Genomic DNA, 5,941 nt, shown 5'->3' with positions numbered 1-5,941 from the left:
AGAGAGAGAGAGAGAGAGAGAGAGAGAGAGAGAGAGAGAAGGGTCATATATCAGAGGCTGCAGAGAAGCCAAGCAAGACGAGCATGAAGAAATGGCCACTGGATTTAGCATCTTTGAGATTTTGGTAGTTTTGGAGAGAGGAGTTTCCATTGAACAATGAAATTGGGAGCTGGACTGCAGAAAATTTCAGAGAAAGCAAAGGACTTAGAAACACCAGTTGTAATTACTTAACCAAGTGGTTTAGCCAAGAAATGGAGGAAAAATATTGGAAAACATCTCTTGTGGTTGAATGGTTCAAAGTGTCCTTGTCTTGAGGATTAGAGAGAAATGGTTTTATTTGTGGCAGTTGGGAAGGAGTCATTAGTGGGGGAGACTGAAAAGTAGTAGTGAAATAAAGGGGATGCTGGAGAGGCAGTAAACTGAGGAAGATGGCATGGTGGGATGGGATGATTTACACAGGCACAGGAGTTTGCTGTAGCTAGCAGAAGCAGGATGATTTCATTTGATAGTGGTGTCAAAGAGGAAAAGAAGGCCCCTGGTTTATTGGAGGTAGAGAGGGTAAGAGAGCTTTTGATAAGTATCCAGTTTTTCCAATGAAATAGAAGGCAAATTTCACTGCTGAGAAGGTGAGTGGGAGGAGGGTGGACAGTGAGACAAGCAGTAAGGGATGGTTAGCGCAGAATGAAAAACATTGGAAAAGCTGCTGTGGTGAATAGGATAGTCAGTTATGCTGTTTAGTCATTTCTGACCCCTTTTGGGGTTTTCTTTGTAAAGATACTGGAGTGGTTTGCCATTTCCTTTGCACTTCATTTTGCAGATGAGGAAACTGAGGCCAATAGGCCTCAGTGACTTGCCCAGGGTCACATAGCTAATCAGTGTCTGGGGCTGAATTTGAACTCAAGTCTTCATGATATCTATCCACTGCACCACCTAGGAACATCAAGGGAGTCAGGGAGACGTCAAGGATCACCTTGCCACAGTGAGGGCCACACTGAGTTTATATAGCCTAAATGTGTAGTGGACCCAGGCAGCCTGGTTTTATGATTTTCTCTCACTCCATTCAGTAGCACTGAGGTAGACACAAAGGTTTGACTTACTTAGAATTAAACCAAGACTGTTTTTCATAAGCTAACCTGTGTCCCTTCCGTGATCTCTCAGGCTCAACCTTTGGCCCATTCTTGGAGAATCATTGGCCAGATTCATTGAGTTAACAGCCACTCTCAGTTTGGGGCAGTGTGAAGTAGAAACTCCCAGATGTTCCTTTGTATGAATTGTTTCAGGAACTGAAAAAGAAGTCTGTGTGATCTTCACCATGGGTCTGGTCAGGCCCCATCAGGGTTAGAACCAGACAAAGGCCACTCAGTATAGGAGATAAAGTGCAGGAAAGTGCCAGGAACAGGGTTGAGGCCAGAACCTGCATTTATCAACTAAGAGAGAGACCCTAACACAGTGACTGAGGTAGAGGCTGGGGCCTGGTGTCAGCCCTGGGCCCTGGTGTCAGCCCTGGGCCCTCTCAGTCAGTCAAAAAGCATCGATTAAGGGCTTCTAGGTTTCTAGGAACCCTGCTAAGGGTAAACCCTGTTCCTGCTGTCAAGGAGCTCCCCATCTGGCCTACAAGCATGGAGAAGTAGCAGATTGGGAAACTCACTCAGCTGATCCAGGGAAAGGAGAATGTTTGGGAATAGAAAAACACTGAGTTCAATGGGATATAATGGAACACAAGGACTAAGGCTAGAAAAGGAGAATAGAATTAGGGAGAAAGAGTCCAAATAGAAAGAAAAAAGGAAAATTCCAGGCCCAGCTCAGAGATATTGCAGGTTCAAGTCCATAGCTCTGCAGTAGAGTGTATAATGCAATTACGTGAGTCCCCTGAATTTCTGTTTTCTCGGTGCATATAAAAGTTATGTTTATAACATACCATTGCAGAATATTACGTCTAAAAATTTTACATACTCTAATTTAAATAACAATAAAATAATAAAAAAAGCTAACTATCACTGGAGCCTTTAGGCATTTGGTTTTGTTGCTGGCAGAGTCTCTGGCAAAGTGTCGATGGCTGCTTGACCAATTAAAGTGGTAGCTGCTCAAGGTTTACCATGGTGGACGCGATTTATTTTAAAAGAAGGCAATAATGAATTTTGTCGCACTGATTGAGTCTTTTCCCTTAAACTTAAAGCTCTATTATATGGTTGTTAATTGGACTAATTGTAATACCGTTGTGTCTCAGGGAATAGGAAGATCTGAAGGGAGGGAGAGAACAAATCAACATGCAACAACAATTTTTTTTCTTCAATAAACAAAACAAAATGCAAAGTAGGAAGGCCATCTAGGATCATGGAGAGAGCATCCCTACATACAGGGTTGGAGTTCTAGCCTCAGCTGCTTGGCCTCAGTTGATAATGTAATGTGCATGCTGTGCCTGACTGTGTGACAGGTGTTTGTGGGGATCCAATGTGATTTTGTAAGTTAAGTTATCCTGCAGATGTGAGTTAATGACATTTTTAAACAATTTATTCTGTCCATTTGCCTTTGAAGACTTTTCACTTAGCCTGGGGAAGTAGGATGTAGATCACTTAGTTTACTTTATCCCAAAAGAGGGAAGGCATTATAATTATATAGGTGTGTGTATATGAGTCTCTGTTAATATAGTTTATGGTCTATTCCTTGCAGAAGGAGGGATTAGACCTAAAATGAAAGAGCCTACTGCAAATCTAAGCCTTTCTGTGGAAGAAACTCATGAGCAAAGCTTCATGAGTGATGCTCCCTGTGATGTCACTGGAAGAAAATCTGTGCTGGATGTCACAGAATCCACACAGGAGAGAAATCTAATGATTGTCCCAATAGTGAGAGAGATTTGAGTCCACAGGCATCCCTTTTATGTCATCAAAAATTCAGACATCAGAGAAACTCTGTGCATGGCATGAATGTGGTGAAACTTTTAGTGAACACTCATAATTAATTATTCATCACATTATTCACAGATAACAGAAAACCTTATAGATGTAATCATTGTGAAAAAGCGTGTATTTGCTGCTCCAGTCCTGCTATGCATCAGAGAATCCACACTGGAGAGAAATCTTATGGATGTGATCAATGTGGAAAAGCTTTCACACAGAACTCCTACCTTACTCAATATCAGAGAATCCATAATGATCAGAAAACTTATGAATGCAATCAGTGTAGAAATACATACAGATATAAAAGTTATGCTTCCCTACATCACAGAATTCACACTGGAGAGAAACCTTATGAATGTGGTCCATGTGGAAAGGCTTTTAGAAGAAGCTCTGATGTTGTAACACATCAGATTATCCACTCTGAAGAGAAAACTTATGAATGAAATCCATGTGGAAAGACTTTCAGTTCCAGCAACAGTTTTTACTGTACATCAGAGAATTCACATTGGAGAGAAACCTTATGAATGTATTCAGTGTGGAAAAGCTTTCACACAGAATTCCAACCTTAGTAAACATCAGAGAATCCACACTGGAAAGAAACCTTTTGAATGTCATCAGTGTGTAAAGGCTTTCAGTTACAGCTACAGTTTTGCCATATATCAGAGAAGCCACACTGGAGAGAAACCTTATGAATGTAATTACCAGGGAAATGCATACATATTTGAAAACCATCCTATTCTACACCAGAGAATTCACACTGGAGGGAAACCTTGTGAATGTAATAAATGTGGAAAAGCTTTTAGAAGTACCTCTGATCTTGCCCTGTTCATCATTTTTCTGTTCCTCTGACAGTATAATTCTAAATTTAATAGCATAACTACTTCTCTTATAACACACATAGTCATGTACCTAATTTTAAACTTTGAAACCCAAATCAAGTAATTACCAATCTGGGGACCTTAATTTAGTCGTCTACAAATTGTTTTGCACAGAAAATCATTCTTCCCATAACCACTGGCATAAAATTCACACCCAAAGAAAATTTCACATAAGGTTAACAAACATGAAACACCCAACCCAATCTGATACTTGTGGAAGAATAACTAGAGAAAGAATCATCTAGAAGAAAGACTCTGAAGTTCTTGAGCACCATAATATTCCAACTGCCTTATAGTGACTGAGTTCATCAGTAATTTACCGAAAAGCCACATGGAGGCAGCCCACAGACATATTGCTCAGACTGAAACACGGGTCAGGAACTTAGAGATGTGTAGCAGGGAGGAGGAAAGGGAAGCAGATGGTTTTGGCAGCACTGAAAGCTTGCAGGTCCCTGGCAGGAGCTTTGCCAGAGAACCTGGAATAACACCAAAGACAGCACCCCAAGAAAGCAGCAGCAAGAACATCCTGGACATTCCTTCCAGAATGGAGTGATTCTGTCCATGATATCAGATTTATGGGCAGAAAGGAGCCTCGAAGACTAAGTAAAAAATAAAGAACCCACCATAAATGTTACCTTGGGGACAGGGATGCACAGAACACAAACCCAGAAGAAGAGAATGACTTCAAAATGTCACCAAGCAAAGCCTCAAAGAAAAGCACAGTGTCTGCATAATTCAATGAGAATTTCTGGAAATGAGCATGTAAGAGTTAAAAGAACCATTTTAAAATATTTTATGAGAACAGGAGAAAACAACGAAAAAGTAATGAGAGCTGTGGCAGACTCAAAAAGGGAATTAAAGTCTTGGCCCCATAGCTATAGAACTTGCCCAAGTAACATATGTATATATTATATATATGTATATATACATATATATAATATATGTATTCTATAATTTTATGGTGTATATGCACACATATATAAATACATATATATGTATAAATAAAATAGTTCTAAAAACACTGCCAGGTCTCTTTAGAACTAGAGGTCAGTTTAGAAGTAGAAAGAATCTACTGTTTGCCTCTAGAAAGAAACCCTCAGAAATAAAAACTCATAGAATGATCCTAGACACAATCCAGAGCTTTGAAGTCCAAGAAAAAATACTGCAAGCATCCAGAAAGAACTCAGACACCTAGGAGCCACAGTCAGGATCTCATGATTCAGCTACCCCTTGTACGAAGGACTAGAGAGCTTGGAATATTGCTTAAGATAAAGGCTATTAGTTATCAACCAAGAATGACTTAGCCACCATAAATGACTAAAATTCTACATGAGGGAAAATGGCACTTTAATGAAATTGAGGACTTCCACCCATAAGTGTTGAAAAAAGTAGGGCAGCACACAAACTTTGAAGTGCAAAGACAGGAGTCAAGAGAAACGCAAAAATGGAAAATAATTAAGTAAAAAATAAGGATAAATTGCTTTCATTTTAATGTGCACAGCTGATACATAGATCTCCTCAGAAACATGAACAGGGGTGATAAGAGTCATTAGACAGGAAGTCTTGGAATAGTTATTCTATATTTCAATGATCTTGAAAGTGTGGCAAGGGAAGGTCAGAGAAAGACACCAGGCTGGGGACCAGGGAGAGTGAGGGAAAATGGAGATGTGGAAGTGGAAGTCTCTCTGACAGAGGAGAATCTGGTGGTCAGAGAAGCTGTCTCCTCTGAAGTAGTCCAAGGAAGAGTTCTAAAGGAGAGATGATGAAATAGGCTACACACTTCCTAAGAGGGGAAGGATTGCTACAAGCATCTCCACGTCTCAGTTGACCTGGAAATGCAGCCAATGGAATGGCCAGAGAAGAGAGAGTCCTTGTGTGAGAGGATGACCATGTAGGGCATCTCAGGGTCAAGCCCCAGAAATACTCCCATGATCTTGGACATAGTGTTGTTTATCCTTTGTTGTTGAATAGGACCGTGCCATCAGAGAGGTGATGTCATGAGGTGGAAGTGAATTGGATTGAAGTGAGGGAGGGCTGTGCAAAGTCACCAGCCTCACTTTCTCCTCTGGAGCCATCTAGGTCCACTGTCCAGGGAGATTGGAGATGACCCTCTTTGGAAAATGCATCCTATGAATGAAGGATGAGCCAAAGCCCTGGCCTGGCTGG

General features: G+C 40.8%; 1 pseudogene; it reads left to right on the top strand.

Annotated features, from left to right (window-relative positions):
* Nucleotides 1–3,046: 3,046 nt before the first annotated feature.
* LOC138173117 (zinc finger protein ZFP2-like) lies at nt 3,047–3,746 on the top strand (annotated as a pseudogene).
* Nucleotides 3,747–5,941: the final 2,195 nt, after the last annotated feature.

This window comes from Petaurus breviceps, unplaced genomic scaffold (assembly GCF_028583685.1).
Source record: "Petaurus breviceps papuanus isolate PSGF00001 unplaced genomic scaffold, PetGlider_PUasm1.0 563, whole genome shotgun sequence".
In the NCBI taxonomy this organism is placed as follows: Eukaryota; Metazoa; Chordata; class Mammalia; order Diprotodontia; family Petauridae; genus Petaurus; species Petaurus breviceps.
This window is presented reverse-complemented; position numbering and strand designations above follow the sequence as displayed.